The sequence below is a fragment of the Triticum aestivum genome, chromosome 2A (assembly GCF_018294505.1).
Source record: "Triticum aestivum cultivar Chinese Spring chromosome 2A, IWGSC CS RefSeq v2.1, whole genome shotgun sequence".
NCBI classification, from domain to species: domain Eukaryota; kingdom Viridiplantae; phylum Streptophyta; class Magnoliopsida; order Poales; family Poaceae; genus Triticum; species Triticum aestivum.
Genome location: NC_057797.1, coordinates 760413142 through 760439454, shown reverse-complemented (window position 1 = coordinate 760439454; position 26313 = coordinate 760413142).

Genomic DNA, 26313 nt, shown 5'->3' with positions numbered 1-26313 from the left:
GGGTAGGGCACGCCCCCCTACCTCGTGGCCTCCTGTTACGTGCCTTGACGTAGGGTCCAAGGCTCCTGAGTTGTATTCGGTGAGAAAATCACGTTCCCGAAGGTTTCATTCCGTTTGGACTCCGTTTGATATTCCTTTTCTTCAAAACCCTAAAACAGGCAAAAAAACAGCAATTCTAGGCTGGGCCTCCAGTTAATAGGTTAGTCCCAAAAATAATATAAAAGTGGATAATAAATCCCAATAATGTCCAAAATAGTAGATAATATAGCATGGAGCAATCAAAAATTATAGATACGTTGGAGACGTATCAAGCATCCCCAAGCTTAATTCCTGCTCGTCCTCGAGTAGGTAAATGATAAAAACAGAATTTTTGATGCGCAGTGCTACTTGGCATAATTTCAATGTAATTCTTATTTAATTGTGGTATGAATATTCAGATTCAAAAGATTCAAGACAAAAGTTCATGTTGACATAAAAATAATAATACTTCAAGCATACTAACAAAGCAATTATGTCTTCTCAAAATAACATGGCCAAAGAAAGCTATCCCTACAAAATCATATAGGTTGGCTATGCTCTATCTTCACCACACAAAGTATTTAAATCATGCACAACCCCGATGACAAGCCAAGCAATTATTTCATACTTTTGACATTGTCAAAACTTTTTCGATCTTCACGCAATACATGAGCGTGAGCCTTGGCTATAGCACTATATGTGGAATATAATGGTGGTTGTGGAGAAGACAAAAAGGGAGAAGATAGTATCACATCAACTAGGCGTATCAACGGGCTATGGAGATGCCCATCAATAGATATCCATGTGAGTGAGTAGGGATTGCCATGCAACGGATGCACTAGAGCTATAAATGTATGAAAGCTCAACAAAAGAAACTAGTGGGTGTGCATCCAACTCGCTTGCTCACGAGGACCTAGGGCATTTGAGGAAGCCCATCATTGGAATATACAAGCCAATTTCTATAATGAAATTCCCACTAGTATATGAAAGTGACAAAATGAGAGACTCTCTATCATGAAGATCATGGTGCTACTTTGAAGCACAAGTGTGGAAAAAGGATAGTAACATTGTCCCTTCTCTCTTTTTTCTCATTCTCTCTTTTTTGGGCCTTTTTTTCTTTTGGCCTCTTTTCTTTCCTTTTTCTTTCCTTTTTTTTATTTTTCGTCCGGAGTCTCATCCCGACTTGTGGGGGAATCATAGTCTGCATCATCCTTTCCTCACTTGGGACAATGCTCTAAAAATGATGATCATCACACTTCTTTTTTCTTAAAACTCAATACTTAGAACAAAATATGACTCTATATGAATTTCTCCACCGGTGTACCGGGATATGCAATGAATCAAGAGTGACATGTATGAAAGAATTATGAACAGTGGCTTTGCCACAAATACGATGTCAACTACATGATCATGGTAGCAATATGACAATGATGGAGTGTGTCATAATGAACGGAACGGTGGAAAGTTGCATGGCAATATATCTCGGAATGGCTATGCAAATGCCATGATAGGTAGGTATGGTGGCTGTTTTGAGGGAGGTATTTGGTGGGTGTATGATACCGGCAAAAAGTGTGCGGTATTAGAGAGGCTAGCAATGGTGGAAGGAAGGAAAGTGCGTATAATCCATGGACTCAACATTAGTCATAAAGAACTCATATACTTATTGCAAAAATCTAGAAGTTATCAAAGCAAAGTATTACGCGCATGCTCCTAGGGGGATAGATTGGTAGGAAAAGACCATCGCTCGCCCCCGACCGCCATCATAAGGAAGACAATCAATAAATAATCATGCTCCGACTTCATCACATAACGGTTCACCATACGTGCATGCTACGGGAATCACAAACTTTAATACAAGCATTTCTAAAATTCACAACTACTCAACTAGCATGACTCTAATATCACCATCCTCATATCTCAAAACAATTATCAAGCATCAATTTTTTTCTTAGTTTTCAACACACTCAAAAGAAAGTTTTACAAATCTTGAATACCAAGCATATTTATTATTAAGAAAATTACCATGCTATTAGGACTCTCAAAATAATCTAAGTGAAACATGAGAGATCAATAGTTTCTATAAAACAAATCCACCACCGTGCTCTAAAAGATATAAGTGAAGCACTAGAGCAAAATTATATAACTCAAAAGATATAAGTGAAGCACTAGAGTAAAACTATAGAGCTCAAAAGATATAAGTGAAGCACATAGAGTATTCTATCAAATTCCAAATTATGTATGGCTCTATCAAAAGGTGTGTACAGCAAGGATGATTGTGGTAGACTAACAAGAAAAGACTCAAATCATAAAAGACGCTCCCAGCAAAACACATATCATGTGGTGAATAAAAATATAGCTCCAAGTAAAGTTACTGATAGAAGTAGACGAAAGAGGGGATGCCTTCCAAGGCATACCCAAGCTTTGGCTTTTAGGTGTCCTTAGATTATCTTGGGGGTGCCATGGGCATCCCCAAGTTTAGGCTCTTGCCACTCCTTGTTCCATAAGCCATCAAATCTTTACCCAAAACTTGAAAACTTCACAACACAAAACTTAAAGTAGAAAATCTCGTGAGCTCCATTAGCGAAAGAAAACAAAATACCACATCAAGGTACTGTAATGAACTCATTCTTTATTTATATGGGTGTTATACCTACTGTATTACAACTTCTCTATGATAGAAGTAGACGAAAGAGGGGATGCCTTCCAGGGCATCCCCAAGCTTTGGCTTTTAGGTGTCCTTAGATTATCTTGGGGGTGCCATGGGAATACCCAAGTTTAGGCTCTTTCCACTCCTTGTTCCATAATCCATCAAATCTTTACCCAAAACTTGAAAAACTTCACAACACAAAACTTAAAGTAGAAAATCTCGTGAGCTCCATTAGCGAAAGAAAACAAAAGACCACATCAAGGTACTGTAATGAACTCATTCTTTATTTATATGGGTGTTATACCTACTGTATTACAACTTCTCTATGGATTATAAACTATTTTACTAGCCATAGATTCATCAAAATAAGCAAACAACACACGAAAAACAGAATCTGTCAAAAACAGAACAGTCTGTAGTAATCTGTAGCTAGCGCAAGATATGGAACCCCAAAAATTCTAAAATAAAATGCTGGACGTGAGGAATTTATCTATTAAGCATCTGCGAAAATAATTAACTAAATAGCACTCTCCAAATAAAAATGACAGCAGTTCTCGTGAGCGCTAAAGTTTCTGTTTTTTACAGCAAGTTCAACAAGACTTTCCCCAAGTCTTCCCAATGGTTCTACTTGGCACAAACACTAATTAAACACAAAAAACACAACCAAAACAGAGGCTAAATAATTTATTTATTAAATAACAGCAAGGAAAAATATTGGGTTGTCTCCCAATAAGCGCTTTTCTTTAAAGCCTTTTTAGCTAGGCATTGATAATTTTAACGATGCTCACATGAAAGACAAGAATTGAAGCACAAAGAGAGCATCATAAAACACGTGAAAAACACATCTAAGTCTAACATACTTCCTATTCATAGGCATCTTATAGGCAAACAAATTATCAAGGCAAGCAAAAACTAGCATATGCAAGGAAGCGGAACGAAACAATAGCAATCTCAACATAACGAGAGGTAATTTAGTAACATGAAAATTTCTACCACTATATTTTCCTGTCTCATAATAATTACATGTAGGATTATAAGAAAATTCAACAAAATAGCTATCACATAAAATATTTTCAACACGATCCACATGCATGCAAACTTGACACTCTTCCAAAATAGTGGGATTAACATTAACTAAAGTCATGACTTCTCCAAACCCACTTTTATCAATATTGCAAACACTATCATCAATCTCATATTCATCATGGGGCTTAAATAAATTTTCAATATCAACAGAAGAATCACCCCAATCATGATCGTTGCAACAAGTAGTAGACATAGCAAAACTAGCAACCCCAAGCTTAGGGTTTTGCATATTATGAGCACAATTGACATTAATAGAATTTATACTATCATCATTGCAATCATGCTTTTTATTCAAAGATATATCGTGAATCGCTTCATAAAGTAATTCATCACACTTTTCAGATTCACAAATTTCAAGCAAAACCTCATAAAGATAATCTAGTGCACAAAACTCACTAGCAATTGGTTCATCATAATAAAAAGATTAGCAAGTGGATGAGGATCCATAGATCTTAGGTTCTCTATTTAGTAATAAATAAACAACTATTCCAACCATACGAGCAAACAAGAAACGGGCAAAAAGAGGCAAATAGAGAAAGAGAGGGAGGATAGAGAGAGAGGGCGAATAAAATGGCAAGGGTGAAGTGGGGGAGAGGAAAACGAGAGGCAAATGGCAAATAATGTAATGCGGGAGATAGGGATTGTGATGGGTATTTGGTATGTTGACTTTAGCGCAGACTCCCCGGCAACGGCGCCAGAAACTCTTCTTGCTACCTCTTGAGCACTGCGTTGGATTTCCCCGAAGAGGATAGGATGTTGCAGCAAAGTAGCATAAGTATTTCCCTTAGTTTTTGAGAACCAAGGTATCAATCCAGTAGGAGGCTACACACGAGTCCCTCGTACCTACACAAAAACAATAGCTCGACACAACCAATGCGCTTAGGGGTTGTCAATCCCTTCACGGTCACTTACGAAAGTGAGATCTGATAGAGATGATAAATAATATTTTTGGTATTTTTGGTATAGAGATGCAAAGTAAAAGCAAAGTAAAAGCAAAGTAAAAGCAAAGCAATAATAAAGTGATGGAGATTGATATGATGAGAAAGAGACCCGGGGCCCATAGGTTTTACTAGTGGATTCTCTCAAGAGCATAAGTATTCTACGGTGGGTGAACAAATTATTGTTGAGCAATTGACAGAATTGAGCATAGTTATGAGAATATCTAGGTATGACCATGTATATAGGCATCACGTCCGAGACAAGTAGACCGACTCCTGCCTGCATCTACTACTATTACTCCACTCATCAACCGCTATCCAGCATGCATCTAGAGTATTAAGTTAAAATAGAGTAACGCCTTAAGCAAGATGACATGATGTAGAGGGATAGTTTCATGCAATATGATAAAAACCCCATCTTTTTATCCTCTATGGCAACGATACAATACGTGCCTTGCTGCCCCTTCTGTCACTGGGAAAGGACACCGCAAGATCGAACCCAAAGCTAAGCACTTCTCCCAGGGCAAGAACAACCAATCTAGTAGGCCAAACCAAATTGATAATTTGAAGAGACTTGCAAAGATAACCAATCATACATAAAAGAATTCAGAGAAGATTCAAATATTATTCATAGATAGACTTGATCATAAACCCACAATTCATCGCTCTCAAGAAACACACCGCAAAAAGAAGATTACATCGAATAGATCTCCACGAGAGAGGGGGAGAACATTGTATTGAGATCCAAAAAGAGAGAAGAAGCCATCTAGCTACTAACTATGGACCCGTAGGTCTGAAGTAAACTACTCACACTTCATCGGAAGGGCTTGGATGATGATGTAGAAGCCCTCCGTGATTGATGTCCCCTCCGGCGGAGCTCCGGAATAGGCCCCAAGATGGGATCTCGTGGATACAGAAAGTTGCGGCGGTGGAATTAGGTTTTTGGCTCCGTATCTGATTGTTTGGGGGTACGTGGGTATATATAGGAGGAAGAAGTATGTCGGTGGAGCAATAGGGGGCCCACGAGGGTGGGGGCGCGCCTGGTAGGGTAGGGCGCACCCCCCTACCTCGTGGCCTCCTGTTACGTGCCTTTACATCGGGTCCAAGTCTCATTAGTTGTATTCGGTGAGAAAATCACGTTCCCGAAGGTTTCATTCTGTTTGGACTCCGTTTGATATTCCTTTTCTTCGAAACCCTAAAACAGGCAAAAACAGCAATTCTGGGTTGGGCCTCCGGTTAATAGGTTAGTCCCAAAAATAATATAAAAGTGGATAATAAAGCCCAATAATGTCCAAAATAGTAGATAATATAGCATGGAGCAATCAAAAATTATAGATACGTTGGAGACGTATCAAGTCCCAACTCCCAAAAAGGATCCCCTTTTATGCACTTCACCTACCGTACACATATGGTGTTTTACAGGGAAGGCATTCGGGACGCCATGCCGAACCCGCAGCAACTCGCCAACAAGAGGCATCGAAGCCGGGTAGGCCAAAAATGAAGGCTGTCAAGACGGAGACGCCGGCACGGAGGTATGACGCAAAACCTCACTCTGTGGTTGTCGTCGTTCTTAAAATATAATGACGTATGTGCTTCTTTGCAGAAAAAACGCTCGCCGGACTATATCCGGAGAGGCTGTCGATCACACCTCCACTAGTCGGGCTCCAGGGCCGGACATCGAGGCGGACCCTAACACGGGGCAGACGCCGGATGATCCTCCTACAGAGGATGCAGACAAACTATCCACTACAAATTCCAAAGTGGAGCGCCATGAATCACAGGCGTCGCCGGGCCGTACTCCGTGATGCTTGTTTCTCACCAGAGGCATTTGATGCCTTCAATTCCGGAGGCGCGTACATCTGTGCTGCTCAAAATGGTCTAGCCAGAGCCACGGACCAGTATGTAAGGGATATACGGGTAAGAAAATCTGACGATTATATGTATCAGTAGCCCCTGAGACTTGAAACAGTTGACGCAACTGATTTAAGGATCATTATTTGTGCAGGTTCTTACAGAGAAGAATTCCCAATTGTCTCAAGAATTGGACGAGTGCAAGGCCCAGCTAGGGGCCACTGTTGCCGCGTTGAAGGAGTCCGAGAAGGGTCCCTCTGGTAACACTTGTATCCATTGCAAAGAATACGGGTACTAGGTAGTAAGCGGCATGTATGCAAACCTAACAATAGATGTTGCAGGTGGCCCCAGAGTGAATCCGGAGGCCGTGGAGGTGGATGCGGCACGTGATGATCGATAGTGAAATGCTGGCGAGCGCGTGCTGACGCGAGTTAGGCAGGAGAAAAATGATCTCCAAGACGCCAATATCTAGCTGGGCATGGAACAGAAAGATGTCCGAGCCCAGCTTGCGGACTCCGTGAAGGAGAATAAACGGCTTTGGCGCGGCATTTTTAGTAAGTGCTTGAACGAACTTTTAAAGGAGTTCGGCGAAGAAGCCGGCTAACAGCGTTATATCTGCAGGTATGCTGACGGGTCGTCCCGCGGAGGAGATGCCCGGGTCTTCGGGTGATCTTCTACCAGAGCTCTCACAACTGCATGAGCAAGTTCGGCAGGTGATGCAAGGTATTGCCCAAGCCTTGTGGCCATTCGCGTCCCCGCCAGGAGGCATGGGCGAGCTTATAGAGAAGCTCAAGGGACGCAACGGCGCTTCCGATTATGGAAGATATCAGCCTGCCGACAAGGTGCAAGGGAAGCCTGGGCTATGGTGAAGACACGATATACCAAAGCGGACCCAAACCACATGGCCGAGGTCAAACCTGTGGGGCCCGATGGGAAAGAGATCCCTGTCAGTTTAGTGTATGATCAAGTAGAATTAGCCGCAAAGTATTCCCAACAGGATTGTAGGCTAGACAGCCTGTTGGATGGTATAGAAGAAGAATTGAATCAGTATTAGCGACTGTGTAATTCAAGTGACATATGTAATGTCCCTAGCCGGATTGTAAATCATTTTTCATGGCGGACCTTTTCGCTTCGACCTCTGGACCCGACAGTCCGGAGTGTATCCGAATACCAACTCGGTTATGTAAAAACCGGGGCATGCATGGAGACCAGGCGTAGGGGTCATAAGTGCTTGAACAGACAAGTACCCAACTAGTTATGTTATATTACATGGGTAGTAAGAAACATCTTCTAGGGAGAATAGTTCCGTTAAGGGTTCCTTTCCCTGGGTACGCATGCCCTAATGTGCATGTCCGAACTTCAAAAAGAGACGCAGTATATAAACATCTGGGGGCATGTTTCAAATTAGATAAAAGTCATCTTTTATTCACCAACCGAATATTCCCTTAAGAACGCTAGCTTTCGGCTTCACCCAGTCTGAGGTACACATCTGGCTGACCCGGTAGTAACAATCGCAGAGGTGCTCCCCTTATGCCCTAGCCGAATTAACGGGAACATAGGGCATAAATAGAAGAGCCAGGCAATCCAGCTTGGCCAAAACTTAAGTCATATCGATGCATATAATGGCGAAAAAAGGTACATGGGGAAGAATGACACATGTATGGGACGTAAAGCCCAGGAAAATAGTTAGATTAAGTTTCTGTATAAGAAGCCCCCAGGTATAATGAGCGCGGTTAGCGCGTCAAGATTGTGTAACGAGGACACAAGTATAGCCTTTAAGGGCCTTGAAGAGAGTAAAAAGGGAGAAAGAGAGAAAAGACAGATATGCAAAAAATTGACGGAGGTGAGTAGACGAACATAGAGTCCGGCGCTAGGCGTAGAATCTTTGGAGTCTGGCTGCATTCCATGGGTTTGGCTTGAGTCGATTATCCGATGCATCCCGCAGACGGTATGCTCCACCGATTAGAACCTGGTCAGTAATGAAGGGACCCTCCCATTTGGGCTTGAGCTTGTTCTTTTTCTTCTCCGGCAGGCATAGAACTTTTTCGCCAATGTTATAGGTTTTGACCCGTACTTCTCTGCTTTGATACCTTCGAGCCTGTTGCTGATAGAATGCGGAACGAGCCTTTGCCACGTCGTGCTCCTCCTCCAGGGCGTCCAAACTGTCCTGCCGATCAAGCTCGGCCTCTTTTTCTTCGTACATGCGCACTTGAGGTGAGTCATGAATTATGTCACAGGGCAGAACCGCCTCTGCGTCATACACCATGAAGAACGGTGTGTATCCGGTAGTGCGATTCGGCGTGGTCTGCAGCCCCCATAGTACGGAATCGAGCTCCTCTACCCAGTGCGTGTTTGACTCCTTTAAGGACCGCACTAATCTGGGTTTAATGCCACTCATGATAAGACCATTCGCTCGCTCGACATGATCGTTAGTTTGCGGGTGATAGACAGAAGCATAATTGAGCATGATGCCCATGTTGCTGCACTAAAGTTTCACCTCGTCGGCTATAAAGTTCGTGGCATTGTCATTGATGATGTTGTGGGGGACGCCATAATGGTGTACGACCTCGGATATGAAGTCTATCACCGGTCCGGATTCAGCCGTTTTGACAGGTTTGGCTTCTATCCTTTTGGTGAATTTATCCACCATGACCAGTAAGTATTTTTCTTATGGGTTCCCCCTTTAAGCGGTCAGACCATATCAAGCCCCCAGACCGCAAAGGGCCAAGTAATGGGGATTGTTTGGAGAGCAGTAGGCGGCATATGGCTTTGGTTTGAACTAGCAACTGACGCAATGCTAGACCAGATGCTGCGCATCTGCCCAGGCCGTCGGCCAATAAAAACCTGTACGGAAGACCTTGCTTACAAGGGCCCGGGCTGCAGCGTGATGGCCACCGAGTCCGGCATGGATTTCTGCCAAAAGCTTCTGCCCTTCCTCTTCGAAGATGCACCTTTGAAGGACTCCGGTAGTGCTTTTCATATAAAGCTCACCCTCGTGGACCTTGTAGGCTTTAGATCGCTGCACTATGCAGTGTGCCTCATTTTGGTCCTCGGGTAGTTCCTGCCTGGTTAGGTAGGCCAGGAATGGTTCTGTCCACGGGGCAATGACGGCCATTATTACATGGGCTGAAGGTGTTATTTCGATGGCAGAGCCTCCGATTGTGTCAGAGTGTTCGGTATCTGGGGTTGTGGCCGGGTCTGGACTATTGTTGCTGGTGTCCCCTTCCCATACCACAGATCTTTTAAACAGTTTTTCCAAGAAGATGTTCGGTGGGATAGGGTCGCGTTTAGTGCCGATACGGGCGAGGATGTCCACCGCCTGGTTGTTTTCCCGAGCCACATGGTGGAATTCAAGCCCCTCGAACCGAGCTGACATTTTGAGGATGGCATTGCGATATGCCACCATTTTCGGATCCTTGGCATCGAAGTCTTCATTTATTTGGGATATTGCAAGGTTCGAGTCCCCATGCACCTTCACGCGTTGAATGCCCATGGAGACTGCCATCCGGAGACCGTGTAATAGGGCCTCATATTCGGCTGCGTTATTGGAGTCTGTATATAGTATTTGGAGTACGTATTGCACTGTATCTCCATTGGGGGACGTCAGGACGATGCCAACCCCTAGACCAGCCAGCATTTTAGAGCCATCGAAGTGCATGATCCAATTGGAGTATGCGCCGTACTCTTTAGGGAGTTCGGCTTCTGTCCATTCGGCTACAAAATCGGCTAGTACTTGCGACTTAATGGCTCGCCGTGGTTTATATGTTATGTCGAATGATACATCTCCAACGTATCTACTTTTCTAAACACTTTTGCCCTTATTTTGGACTCTAACTTGCATGATTTGAATGGAACTAACCCGGACAGACGCTGTTTTCAGCAGAACTACCATGGTGTTATTTATGTGCAGGAGCAAACGTTCTTGGAATGACCTGAAACTTCACGGAGACACTTTTCAGAAAATAAGAAAAATACCTGCCAAAGATGAAGGCCAGGGGGCCCACCATCTTGCCATGAGGGTGGGGGCGCGCCTGCCCCACTAGGGCGCGCCCCCCTACCTCGTGGGCCCCTGTTGCCTCTCTGACTCCAACTCCACCTCCATATATTGAGTTTCGGGGAGAAAAAAATCAGGGATAAGAAATCACCGCGTTTTACGATACGGAGCCGCCGCCAAGCCCTAAAACCTCTCGGGAGGGCTGATCTGGAGTCCGTTCGGGGCTCCGGAGAGGGGAATCCGTCGCCATCGTCATCATCAACCATCCTCGATCACCAATTTCATGATGCTCACCGCCGTGCGTGAGTAATTCCATCGTAGGCTTGCTGGACAGTGATGGGTTGGATGGGATCTATCATGTAATCGAGTTAGTTTTGTTAGGGTTTGATCCCTATCTAGTGTCCACTATGTTCTGAGATTGATGTTGCTATGACTTTTCTATGCTTAATGCCTGTCACTAGGGCCCGAGTGCCATGATTTCAAATCTGAACCTATTATGTTTTCATCAATATATGAGTGTTATTGATCCTATCTTGCAAGTCTATAGTCGCCTATTATGTGCTATGAGCCATTAACCCCGAAGTGACAATAATCGGGATACTTACCGGTGATGACCGTAGTTTGAGGGGTTCATGTATTCACTATGTGTTAATGCTTTCTTTCAGTTCTCTATTAAAATGAGGCCTTAATATCCCTTAGTTTCCGTAAGGACCCCGCTGCCACGGGAGGGTAGGACAAAAGATGTCATGCAAGTTCTTTTCCGTAAGCACGTATGACTATATTCGGAATACATGCCTACATTATATCAATGAACTGGAGCTAGTTCTGTGTCACCCTAGGTTATGGCTGTTACATGATGAACCGCATCCGGCATAATTCTCCATCACCGATCCATTTTCTACGAGCTTTCCATATATTGCGCTTCGCTTATTTACTTTTTCGTTGCTATTGCTATCATCACTACAAAATACCAAAAACATTGCTTTTACTACTGTTACCTTTTGCTACCGTTACCACTACTATCATATTACTTTGCTACTAAATACTTTGCTGCAGATATTAAGTTTCGAGGTGTGGTTGAATTGACAACTCAGCTGCTAATACTTGAGAATATTCTTTGGCTCCCCTTGTGTCGAATCAATAAATTTGGGTTGAATACTCTACCCTCGAAAACTGTTGCGATCCCCTATACTTGTGGGTTATCATCGAACGGGAGGAGCTCGATAGCCCATTTGGCAATCCGGCCCGTGGCATCGCGGTGGTTTATTATGTCGTTGAGTGGTACTTCGGAGGCCACCGTAATTGCACACTCTTGAAAGTAGTGTTGTAATTCCCGGGATGCCATGAATACCGCGTATGCTATTTTTTGATAATGTGGGTACCATGATTTGCATGGAGTGAGGACGGTGGATACATAATATACCGGCTTTTGAAGTGGGAATTTATGTCCGTCCATCTCTCATTCGACGACGAGCACTGCGCTTACAACTTGGTGAGTTGCCGCTATATATAATAGCATTGGTTCGCCAACAGTTGGGGCGGCCAAGATTGGGTTGGTCGCCAGGATGGATTTTATTTCTTCCAGTCCGGCCGTGGCTGCGTCCGTCCACTCGAAGTGTTCGGTGCGCCGAAGAAGGCGATAAAGGGGGAGTGCCTTTTCTCCTAGTCGGGAGATAAAGCGGCTTAAAGCCACCACACATCCAATTAAATTCTGGATTTGCTTGAGGTCAGTTGGGATAGCCAACTGCGACAGAGCTCGGATTTTGGCCGGATTTGCTTCAATTCCTCTACTAGAGACGATAAAGCCCAGGAGCTTTCCGGCGTGTATGCCGAAAACGCATTTTTACGGATTGAGCTTAATGTCGTATGTTCGGAGATTGTCGAACGTGAGCCTCAAGTTGTCTATTAAGGAGTCAACGTGTCTGGTTTTAACGACCACATCGTCGATGTATGCCTCCACTGTTTTGCCGATCTGCATTTCCAGACATGTCTGAATCATGCGCTGATACGTTGCACCGGCGTTTTTTAGCCCGAAGGGCATTGTATGAAAACAGAAGGGGCCGTATGGAGTGATAAATGTCGTTGCGGCTTGGTTGGACTTTGCCATCTTAATTTGGTGGTAACTGGAGTATGCGTCGAGGAAGCACAATGAGTCGTGTCCTGCGATAGCGTCGATAATTTGATCAATGCGAGGGAGGGGGAAGGGATCCTTTGGGCAAGCCTTATTAAGGTCCTTGAAGTCGACGCATAGGTGCCAGGATTTATCCTTGTTTGGCACCATCACCAGGTTTGCTAGCCAGTCTGGATGCTTTATTTCTCTAATGAATCCGGCCTCCAGTAATTTGGCTAGCTCCTCTCCCATGGCTTGTCTCTTAGGTTCGGAGAAACGCCGAAGAGTCTGCTTGACCGGCCTGAATCCTTTTAGAATGTTAAGGCTATGCTCGGCCAGCCTGTGTGGGATTCCTGGCATGTCTGAAGGATGCCAGGCGAATATGTCCCAATTCTCGCGCAGGAACTCTCGTAGTGCGGTGTGTACGGCAGGGTTTAATTGTGCCCCAATGGACGTTGTTTTTGTGGGGTCCGTTGGATGGACTTGGAATTTGACTATTTCATCTGTTGGTTTAAAAGAGCTGGACTTGGATCTTTTGTCTAGTATCACATCGTCCCTGTCCACTGTGGAGCACAGCGCGGTTAACTCCTCCGCCACAAGGGCTTTGGATAATGCCTCGAGGGCTAGTGCGGCTGTTTTGTTCTCGGTGCGGAGTGATATGTCTAGATCACTAGCTAGAGTGATGATTCCATTGGGTCGGGGCATTTTGAGCTTCATGTACCCGTAATGGGGTATGGCTTGAAAAATCATGAATGCCTCCCGCCCTAGAAGGGTGTGGTATCCGCTACTGAACGGGGCCACTTGGAATGTGATTTCTTCGGACCTTTAATTCTCCGGAGTGCCGAATACCACATCTAGTGTGATTTTCCCAGCGCGACATGCCTCCCGACTAGGGATGATTCCTCGGAAGGTCATGGTGCTTTGCTCAATACGGTTGATGTCTATTTCCATTTTTTGAAGAGTCTCCTCATAAATGAGGTTTAATCCGTTGCCGCCGTCCATGAGCACTTTAGTGAGCCAAAAGCCATCCACAATTGGACTAAGGACCAGAGCGGCTGGTGCTCGGGCTGTTTGAAATTTAGGTTCATCACTGGCATTGAAAGTAATGGTCGTGTCGCTCCATGGATTTATTGCTGCTACGTGGCAGACTTCGGCAAGGCTGCAGAGTGCTCGCTTACGCCTATTATGTGAGGCAAAGGTCTTGAAGATTGTTAATATTGTATTGTTATCCGCGGGAGGGTGTTCTAGGGTGTTTTGGGTGAGGAGATCCTCACCGCTCTTGGCCACCTGCCGAAGTACCCAACATGCTCTAAGACTATGTGTTGGTATGGTGTCCGTCGTACTATGAATTTTGCAGGGCCCGTTAAGCCATCCCTCCAATACGGTTCCACGCCCTATAGTGGGCTTTTGCTTCTTTGTAATTGAGTCGGGCGACTTATGAAAGTGCACCCTTTTAGTTCGGACTGGGGATTTTGTCAGAGCTGGATTGTCCCAAAATTGTGTTTGGGTTTTCCAGGCACTTTCCATCGCACAGTATTTCCATACTATGGCCGCCAAGTCAGCGAAGTGTGCTATGTCATGGTGACTTATGGCGTCGAGGATTCCCTTGTCCGTGTAATTGTTGCAAAAGAACGAAATTGCGTCTTCCTCGCGACAGTCCTTGATCTTGTTCATTATAAGGAGGAATCTGGCCCAATAGTGATGTACTATCTCTTGGGGTGCTTGCCTAATGTGGGAAATATCGTTTGTATTTGGGTGGGTGGGTGGATTTAAGTCCAGACCTTGACCCAATCTGAGATCCTGGGGCAGGGGAGTTTCGAATCTTGGAAGTTCAGGCTCCGGGATGTTGCTCCGTAGGTTCGGTATGCGACCTGATTCTAGGTTCAGGGTTAGGGCGATGTCCTCCCGTGAGCGGGTATCCGGCTTGGAGAGCTCAGGAATCCGGACATAGTTCATCCTCAGGATAGAGGGAGAACCGTCGTGTTGCTCCTCCACCACCGCTATTTGATGGGTGACCAGCGGAGAGTTAATCTCCCTTTGGTCGGGTTTAAGCCCGATCCGATCATAGTCCGTAGCAACTCCCAGAGCGGTGATGCGGTCCAAAAGCTCGTTCAAAGAGGAGAGCTCCATTGGATCCATCTGCTCGGCCAATTTTGAGCCGATGTGGAGGCTATTTTCGATGACCCGAGAAGTCATCGTCGGTGCGACGGCCGAGTAGGCGGTCATGACAAAGCCACCTAGTCGGAGAGTTTGGCCTACAGCCAGGGCTCCCCCAGAACTGATGTTATCCTTGACAACGAGACGAGCCATCCCCCCTTATGATGACGGCACAGTGGAACTCTCAATGAAAGCACCAATGCCGGTGTCAAAACCGGTGGATCTCGGGTAGGGGGTCCCGAACTGTGCGTCTAAGGCGGATGGTAACAGGAAGCGGGGGACACGATGTTTACCCAGGTTCGGGCCCTCTTGATGGAGGTAATACCCTACGTCCTGCTTGATTGTTCTTGATGATATGAGTATTACAAGAGTTGATCTACCACAAGATCATAGAGGCTAAACCCTAGAAGCTAGCCTATGGTATGATTGTATCTGTTGTCCTACGGACTAAACCCTCCGGTTTATATACACACCGGAGGGGGATAGGGTTACACAGAGTCGGTTACAAGGGAGGAGATCTTCATATCTGTATTGCCTAGCTTGCCTTACACGCCAAGGAGAGTCCCATCCAGACACGGGACGAAGTCTTCAATCTTGTATCTTCATAGTCCAATAGTCCGGCTATCCGGAGACCACCTAATCCAGGACTTCTTCACACACCCACTTAGTTTCTTTGACGAGCTTTCATATATTTATAGCTCTAGTGCATCTGTTGCATGGCAGTCCCTAGTCCTTGCATTGACATCAATCGGTGTGCATCTCCATAGCCCATTGATTAGCCCGTCAATGTGAGACTTTCTCCCTTTTTGTCTTCTCACACAACCTCGGTCATCATATTCTATTCCACCCATAGTGCTATGTCCATGGCTCGCACTCATATATTGCATAAAAGTTGAAAGAGTTTGAAAAGGCTAAGTATGAAACAATTGCTTGGCCTGTCATTGGGGTTGTGCACGATGAGAGCATTTTGTGTGACGAAAATGAAGCATGGCCAAACTATATGACTTTGTAGGGATAAGTTTTCTTTGGCTATGGTATTTTGATAAGACATAATTGCTTGATTAGCATACTTGGAGTATTACTATTTTTATGTCAATAATAAAATTTTATCTTGAATCTTTCGGATCTGAACATTCATGCCACAATAGAAAAAATACATTGAAGAATATTCTAGAAAGCATTCCACATCAAAAATTCTGTTTTTATCATTTACCTACTCAAGGACGAGCATGAATTAAGCTTGGGGATGCTTGATACGTCTCCAATGTATCTATAATTTTTTATTGTTCCATGCTATTATATTATCTATTTTGGATGTTAATGGGCTTTATTTTACACTTTTATATTATTTTTGAGACTAACCTATTAACCCGAGGCCCAGTGCAAATTGTTGTTTTTGCCTATTTCAGTGTTTCACAGAAAAGGAATATCAAACGGAGTCCAAATGGAATGAAACCTTAGGGAACATGATTTTTGGAACAAACATGGTCTAGAGGACTTGGAGTGGACGTCAAGAAACAACCGAGGAGGCCACGAGGCAAGGGGCGCGCCCTCCCTCCTCGTGGGGCCCTCGTTGCTCCACCGACCTACTTCTTCCTCCTCCTATATATACCTACGTACCCCAAAAACATCCGGGAGCACCACGAAACCCCATTTCCACCGCTGCAACCTTCTGTACCCAAGAGATACCATCTTGGGGTCTTTTCTGGAGCTCCGCCGGAGGGGGCATTGATCACGGAGGGCCTCTACATCAACTCCATGGCCTCTCCGGTGATGTGTGAGTAGTTTACCTCAGACCTTTGGGTCCATAGTTATTAGCTAGATGGCTTCTTCTCTCTCTTTCGATCTCAATACAAAGTTCTCCTCGATTCTCTTGGAGATCTATTCGATGTAACTCTTTTTGCGGTGTGTTTGTCGAGATCCGATGAATTGTGGGTTTACGATCAAGATTATCTATGATCAATATTTGAATCTTCTCTGAATTCTTTTATGCATGATTGGTTATCTTTGCAAGTCTCTTCGAATTATCAGTTTGGTTTGGCCTACTAGATTGATCTTTCTTGCAATAGGAGAAGTGCTTAGCTTTGGGTTCAATCTTGCGGTGCTCGATCCCAGTGACAGAAAGGGAAATGACACGTATTTTATTATTGCCATTGCGGATAAAAAGATGGGGTTTATATCATATTGCATTAGTTTATCCCTCTACATTATGTCATCTTGCTTAAAGCGTTACTCTGTTCTTATGAACTTAATACTCTAGATGCATGCTGGATAGCTGTCGACGTGTGGAGTAATAGTAGTAGATGCAGGTAGGAGTCGGTCTACTTGTCATGGACGTGATGCCTATATACATGATCATACCAAGATATTCTCATAATTATTCGCTTTTCTATCAATTGCTCGACAGTAATTTGTTCACCCACCGTAATACTTATGCTATCTTGAGAGAAGCCACTAGTGAAACCTATGGCCCCCGGGTCTATTCTCCATCATACAAGTTTCCAATCTATTTTATTTTGCCATCTTTACTTTCAATCTATATCATAAAAATACCAAAAAAAATATCTTTTTATTATTATCTCTATCAAATCTCACTCTTGCAAGTGATCGTGAAGGGATTGACAACCCCTTTATCGCGTTGGTTGCGAGGTTCTTATTTGTTTGTGTAGGTACGAGGTGACTCGTGCGTGGTCTCCTACTGGATTGATACCTTGGTTCTCAAAAACTAAGGCAAATACTTGTGCTGCTTTGCTGCATCACCCTTTCCTCTTCAAGGAAAAACCAACGTAGTGCTCAAGAGGTAGCAGGGCTCAACCCGGACAGCTCAACCCGGACAAGCTGAACCCGATCGAGGAGAACTCGGACAGGGAGAACCCGGACAGGGTCAACCCAGACAGCTCAACCCGACCAAGGTCAACCCGAACAACTTAATTCGGCCAGGGTCAAGCCGGACAGGTCAACCCGGCCATGGTCAACCCGAACAGGTCAACCCGGCCATGGTCAATCCGGCCAGGTTCAACCCAGACAGGTCAACCCGGCCAAGTTCAACCCGGACAGGTCAACCCAGCCAGATTCAGCCAACCAGGGGGCACTCCCCTGGCAATGTTTTGAAGCGTTGTTTCGCCGTCTTGGGCATACCCGGGGGTCATCCCCCCATCAGGTAGGTATGGTGGCTGTTTTGAGGAAGATATAAGGAGGCTTATGTGTGACAGAGCGTATCATATCATGCGGTTTGGATGCACCGGCGAAGTTTACACCAACACTTGAGGTGAGAAAGGGCAATGCACGGTACCAAAGAGGCTAGCAATGATGGAAGGGTGAGAGTCCATATAATCCATGGACTCAATATTAGTCATAAAGAACTCACAGACTTATTGCAAAAATCTACAAGTCATCAAAACCAAGCACTACGTGCATGCTCCTAGGGGGATAGATTGGTAGGAAAAGACCATCGCTTGTCCCCGACCGCCACTCATAAGGAAAGAAATCAAAGAACACCCCATGCTTCAAATTTGTCACACAACTTTTACCATACGTGCATGCTTCAGGACTTGCCAACTTCAACACAAGTATTTCTCAATTCCATAATTACTCAACTAACACAACTCTAATATTACCACCTTTATATCTCAAAACAACTATCAAGAATCAAACTTCTCATAACATTTAATGCACTGTATATGAAAGTTTTTATTATACCCATCTCGGATGCCTATCATATTAGGACTAACTTCATAACCAAAGCAAATTTCCATGTTGTTCTAAAAGACTCTCAAAATAATATAAGTGAAGCATGAGATCAATAATTTTTATAAAAATAAAACCACCACCATGCTCTAAAAAGATATAAGTGAAGCACTAGAGCAAAATTATCTAGCTCAAAAGATATAAGTGAACCACATAGAGTATTCTAATAGATTCTGATTCATGTGTGCCTCTCCCAAAAGGTGTGTACAGAAAGGATGATTGTGGTAAACTAAAAGTCAAAGACTCAAATCATACAAGACGCTCCAAGCAAAACACATATCATGTGGTGAATAAAAATATAGCTTCAAGTAAAGTTACCGATAGATGAAGACGGAAGAGGGGATGCCTTCCGGGGCATCCCCAAGCTTAGGCTTTTGGTTGTACTTGAATTTTACCTTGGGGTGCCTTGCGCATCCCCAAGATTAGGCTATTGCCACTCCTTATTCTGAAATCCATCAAATCTTTACCCAAAAACTTGAAAACTTCACAACACAAAACTCAACAGAAAATCTCATGAGCTCCGTTAGTATAAGAAAACAAACCACCACTTTAAGGTACTGTAATAAACTCATTATTTATTTATATTGGTGTTAAACCTACAGTATTCCAACTTATATATGGTTCATACCCCCCGATACTAGCCATAGATTCATCAAAATAAGCAAACAACACACGAAAAACAGAATCTGTCAAAAACAGAACAGTCTGTAGTAATATGTAGGTTTCAAATACTTCTATAACTCCAAAAATCCTGAGAAATTAGGAAATCCTAAATAATTTGTATATTGATCTACTGAAGTGTGAATCAGCATTTTATTGCTCTCTGGTTTAAAATAAAAATTATTCTCGTGAGCTCAAACTTTCTCTTTTTTCAGCAACATCAAATAACAGTCATCCAATAAGATCTTAAAGGCTTTACTAGGCACAAAAACTAATTAAAACATAAAAAACACAATCATAACACAGGATAGATGATTTATTTATTACTAAACAGGAACAAAAATAAAATTGGGTTGCCTCCCAACAAGCGCTATCGTTTAACGCCCCTAACTAGGCAAAAAAACAAGAATAGAACTAGGTATTATCATCTTTGGCATGCAATCCATATGTGGCTCTCATAATAGATTCATAAGGTAATTTAATTTTCTTTCTAGTAAAGTGTTACATGCCTTTCCTTAACAGAAACTGGAATCTAATATTTCCTTCTTTCATGTCAATAATTGCACCAATCGTTCTAAGGAAAGGTCTACCAAGAATAATAGCACATGTAGGATTGCAATCTACGGGCACATAATTCCTATTTGCAACAATAAGAACATCATTAATCCTTCCCATAGGTTTCTTAATGGTGGAATCCACGAGATGCAAATTTAAAGAACAATCATCAAATTCACGGAAACTTAACACATCACATAAAGTTTTTGGAATCGTGGAAACACTAGCACACAAATCACATAAAGCATAGCATTCATAATCTCTAATCTTAATTTTAATAGTAGGTTCCCACTCATCATAAAGTTTTCTAGGAATAGAAACTTCTAGTTCAAGCTTTTCTTTATGGAATTGCATCAAAGCATCAATGATATGTTTAGTAAAAGCTTTGTTTTGATCATAAGCATGAGGAGAATCTAGCACAGATTGCAACAAGGAAATACAATCTATCAAAGAGCAATTATCATAATTAAATTCCTTGAAATCCAAAAGAGTGGGTTCATTGCTATGTAAAGTTTTGACCTCTTCAATCCCACTTTTACCAATTTTTGCATCGAGATGATCTAAAAACTCCGAATCATTGGGACGCCTTCTAACTAAATTTGACTCATCTCCAGTCCCATCTTTATTAAGATTCATATTGGCAAACAAAGATTTAATAGGAGACACATCAAACACTTTTAGATCTTCATCTTTATTATCATGAAAATTAGAAGAACGCGCCTTCACAAAGCAATATTTTTTAGCACGCATCCTAGCTGTCCTTTCTTTGCACTCATCAATGGAAATTCTCATCGCTTTGAGAGACTCATTGCTATCATGCTTAGGTGGAATAGATCTAAGTTTCAAAGAGTCAAGATCAAGAGAAATTCTATCCACGTTCCTAGCCAACTCATCAATCTTAAGCAATTTTTCTTCAAGCAAAGCATTGAAATTCTTTTGCGAATTCATAAATTCTTTAACACTAGTCTCAAAATCAGAGGGCATCTTATTAAAATTTCCATAAGAGTTGTTGTAGGAATTACCATAATTATTAGAGGAATTACTAGGAAACAACCTAGAATTGAAATTTCCTCTATACGCGTTGTTACCAAAATTGTTCCTACAAACAAAATTCACATCCATAGATTCATTATTATTCTCAATCAAAGTGGACAAAGGCATATCATTAGGATCAGAAGAAGCACTCTTATTATCAAACAATTTCATAAGTTCAGCCATCTTTCCACTCAAAACATTAATCTCTTCTATCGCATGAACTTTTTTATTAGTAGATCTTTCGGGGTGCCATTGAGAATAATTAACCATAATATTATCTCGGAGTTCTGTTGCTTCTCATCAAGTGATTTCCATAAAAGTGCCTCCCGCGGCCGAATCCAAAAGATTTCTAGAAGCAAAATTCAATCCAGCATAAAAAATTTGTATAATCATCCATAAATTCAAACCATGTGTAGGGCAATTATGTATAATTAATTTCATTCTCTCCCAAGCTTGTGCAACATGCTCATGATCAAGTTGCTTAAAGTTCATAATATCGTTTCTATGAGAGATGATCTTAGCGTGAGGAAAATACTTAGAGATAAAAGCATCCTTGCACTTATTCCATGAATCAATAATATTTTTAGGCAAAGAAGAGAACCAAGTTTTAGCATGATCTCTAAGTGAAAACGGAAATAGCTTATATTTAACAATATCATTATCCATATATTTATTCTTTTGCATATCACATAAATCAACAAAGCTGTTAAGATGGGTAGCGGCATCTTCACTAGGAAGGCCAGCAAATAGATCTTTCATGACAAGATTCAGCAAAGCGGTATTAATTTCACAAGATTCAGCATCGGTAAGAGGAGCAATCGGAGTGATAATAAAATCATTAACGTTGGTATTGGAAAAGTCACATAATTTAGTATTATCTTGGGCCATCGTGACAAACAATCAATCCAATAAACAATCACACAAGAGGCAAGCGAAAAGAAGGCGAACGGAAAAAGGGCGGACAGAAAAGAGGCGAATAAAACGGCAAGGGTGAAGTGGGGGAGAGGAAAACGAGAGGCAAATGGCAAATAATGTAATGCTAGGGATAAGAGTTTGTGATGGGTACTTGGTATGTCTTGACTTGGCGTAGATCTCCCCGGCAACGGCGCCGGAAATCCTTCTTGTACCCCTTGAGCATGTGTTGGTTTTCCCTTAAAAAGGAAAGGGTGATGCAGCTAAGTAGAGTAAGTATTTCCCTCAGTTTTTGAGAACCAAGGTATCAATCTAGTAGGAGACTACACGCAAGTCACCTAGTACGTGCACAAACAAACAAGAACCTCGCAACCAATGCGATAAAGGGGTTGTCAATCCCTTCACGGTCACATAGAAAAGTGAGATTTGATATAGATCATAAGATAAATATTTTTGGTATTTTTATTGTATAGATTGAAAAGTAAAGATTGCAAAATAAATAGTAAACTAGAATTGTAGATCGGAAACTTATATGATGTAAAGTAGACCCGGGGGTCATAGGTTTCACTAGTGGCTTCTCTCAAGATAACATATATTACGGTGGGTGAACAAATTACTGCCGAGCAATTGATAGAAAAGCACATAGTTATGATGATATCTAGGCTGATCATGAACATAGGCATCACGTCTGTGTCAAGTAGACCGAAACAATTCTGTATCTACTACTATTACTCCACACATCGACCGCTATCCAGCATGCATCTAGAGTATTAAGTTCAAAAGAACAGAGTAACACATTAGGCAAGATGACATGATGTAGAGGGATAAACTCAAGCAATATGATATAAAACCCATCTTTTTATCCTCGATGGCAACAATACAATACGTGCCTTGCTGCCCCTGTCACTGGGAAAGGACACCGCAAGATTGAACCCAAAGCTAAGCACTTCTCCCATCATAAGAAAGATCAATCTAGTAGGCCAAACCAAACTAATAATTCGAAGAGACTTGCAAAGATATCAAATCATGCATATAAGAATTCAGAGAAGAATCAAATATTGTTCATAGATAATCTTAATCATAAACCCACAATTCATCGGATCTCGGCAAACACACTGCAAAAAGAATTACATCGAATAGATCTCCAAGAACATCGAGGAGAACTTTGTATTGAGATCCAAAGAGAGAGACGAAGCCATCTAGCTAATAACTATGGACCCGAAGGTCTGTGGTGAACTACTCACACATCATCGGAGAGGCTATGGTGTTGATGTAGAAGCCCTCTGTGATCGAATCCCCCTCCGGCAGATCGCCGGAAAAGGTCCCCAGATGGGATCTCACGGGTACATAAGGTTGAAGCGGTGGAGAAGTGGTTTCGTGGCTCCCCTGGATGTTTTCAGGGTATAAGAGTATATATAGGCGAAATAAGTAGGTCAGTGGAGCTGCGAGGGGCCCACGAGGGTGGGGGCGCACCTGGCCCCCCTGGGCACGCTGCCCTACCTCGTGGCCTCCTTGCTGCTTCCTTGACGTCCACTCCAAGTCTCCTAGATCATGTTTGTTCCAAAAAAAGATCCTCACAAAGGTTTCATTCCGTTTGGATTCCGTTTGATATTCCTTTTCTACGAAACACTGAAATAGGCAAAAAAACAGCAATTTGCACTGGGCCTTCGGTTAATAGGTTAGTCCCAAAAATAATAAAGTGCATAATAAAACCCATAAACATCCAAAACAGATAACATAATAGCATGGAACAATCAAAAATTATAGATACGTTGGAGACGTATCACACTCCTGAGTTCAAATCTGGCCTCCAATGCGGCTCACATCGTGGGTTAAAAAGGGCCTAGACTGGGCATCGTCGAACAAGGTGATGACGCTGTAGAAGCGCGTCAAGGGCGTGATAGAGAAGAAAACCAGCCTCGCCAATGTGATCCAGGTGATGCTTTTTCGCCGGATTCTCCCCTGCGAGCGTCGGACTCTCCATATGTGAGAATTCAATCCGGCCGGCCCTCGGACCCTGCAGCACTTCTTTGGCACAAAGCACGGAGCAATATGGAAGCTACTTTTCAAGGCCCAGAAGTTGTGGCCGGGAATGAACGAAGACCTCGGCCTCGACTGCGCTCACCTGACCACTCCAGTAAGTTTTCATATTCCCAAACATAACCTCTACTTGTAGATTCAAGGATTATGCTAAGCCTTCCTTTTCTCCTTCAGGTCTAGACGAAGAAAGTGGAGCGGATCAAATGTCCGGCTCTGCTGCCCGAAGACCTAGCTATCCCTCTACTAACAAAGATGCTGGTTCCGGCACCATACTAGGCGCCGGAGAAGAAGGCCAATGAGGCCAGAAGTGGCCTCCGCCGCAAAGGTACTTCGGACATTGCGTCCAAAGACACCGAGGTTCTCTCCTCCCATGAGGGAGATGAAGATGAAGAGGAAGAGGAGGAGAGAAATTCTCCCCTCAAGGGAGAGAAGAAACGGGGGGCATCCTTGGACCTAAAAGCAAAGGCGCCCAAGAAGGGGAAGATTTCCCTTTCGGATGATTCAGATTCGGACACCAAAGTCATCCCTGAGCGGCGCCTCAGGCCGAAGCCCTCGGCCGAATCATAAGTATTTAAAGATACTATACATACATCTGGCCTTTTTACAGAACATATGATAACATTTTATTTACGTATTTTCAGTCCGGCCCATGATCTCCCCCAACAATCATCATCTTCGGGAAACTCATTGGCGATGGAGATGATGGAGAGCGAAATGCCTCCGCGAGCCTCTCCGCCCCGAGCCGTGGATGACACCGAGGTGTTGCCCCAAAGGACTTATCCAGGCTAGGAGGAGGTGCGGAAGGCCGCTGAAACAACGCCAGAGGGTGATGCCTCAGCTGCCGAAAACATGGGGGATACTACCCCCATGTAAACTGACGACGGGGGCATGGATCAGTCCGCCCCCTAGCCGAATACCCCTCCGAAGACCCATGCGGCTCTGGAGTCGATCGAGCAGCCCCCTTCAAAGGAAGAGGGAGTGACGACTCCATCGGAGACCTCTATCCATCCGAAGGCACCAGATATGTTGAGGGAAGCACTTCAGCATGCTTCCGTCGTGGAAGAGCACCGTACCCTGATGGGTGCGGTGATTGAGAAGGTTTTGTCCGCCAAAAGCGGCTGAACAAAGCTTTCACTAGCCTGTTAATAGGTTTTGAGGTAAGTGATATAACATGCTTTAGCCGCTTTTCGTATTGAAAGAATATGCCTACATATAGATAGTGGCCCCTGAGACTCTATTTGGGTCTTTGGAAAAAAGAGTCGGATAGAGGATCAAATAGTCGCCGGAGATAACGCGTTCATCTGTTTTGATAAACAGGCTTCACTGTCGGCGGCTTCAGCTAAGGATGCTGAAGTATCCGAACTCCAGCAAAAACTGAAGCTGGCTGACGATGAGATCGACCGTATTAACAAGCGGTTCAATGAGGCCCAGGGTATGCCTTTTTTTAAAGACCCCTTTACAAGCCTAAATTATAATGCAAACTCAGAGTTTAAGCTCATGCGGTGCTATGTAAATGATTGTAGGCAACGCGACCAAGGTCGAGGCCCTCAAGAATGCCCTTGCCAAAGCCAAGGAGGAGGCAAGGGTAAGCAAAGTAGCCGCAGAGAAAGCGGTTGCGGATGTAGAGGTCGAAAAGGTCGCCCGCCTTTAGTATGAGGTGAGGGTGACTGAAGTAGAGCAAGCGCTCCAGGAAGCCGCCACCAAGTTTGAGTCCTTGGAGGAGAGCAACAAGGCCCAAGCGGCCGAGCTCACCAAGGCTCTTCAAGCTGCAAAGGAGGCTGGGTCCGAGTCCCGGGCGGCTCGCGAGGAGATCAAGCAAGCCAGACAGATAGCGGCTGGTAAGCCTTTTCTTTTACAAAGTATATTCGGTGGTCGAAGATATGCTTTGCTAAATCCACTATGGAGTGCTCCAGACGCTTTTGCGGATCTCCCGAGGAGTGCTGCCGACGCCTCTCAGTATTTCTGGGCCCAAGAAGGGAACGTGACAGATAAGCTCTTCTGGTCGCAGTACCTGGCACTGGAGCGACCAGCGCTGCTGAACAATCAGATGATGCAGCTGGCAGAGCTACACAGGATGTCCAGTTTGGCCATGAAGGACATCATAGTCTGGCTATGGCCAGCCGGACCTATTCAGAGCAGCTACTTCGGTTTGGTCAAGCAGCTTGGCGACGCCTTTCCCTGAGTAGAGGCAGTGAAGCGCTCGGCGTGTATAGAAGGTGCGCGGATTGCCTTTGCCCGTGTCAAGATGCACTGGGCCAAAATGAAGGCCGCCATCGTGGCCGTCAACGGTCCGCCCGGGGGCAAGGACCACCGTATGCCGGAGCGTTACTTTGAGGACATCTTGGAAAGGTGTCCGCCTAATAGAGGGCCAGTGCTCAAAGGACATCATGTTCGAGTGAATGTGTCCGAACTGCCCGGATATTGTATAAACCAAAGCATTGTAATATAAACCAAGGCCTTGTAATATATTGTATGCATTTATTGTAAAGTGTTATTCCCCCTGTGTGGCTGTTTTTAATTCTTGAGAATTTACCAGTTGTTGGCTTCAGCCCCCACGTAGATA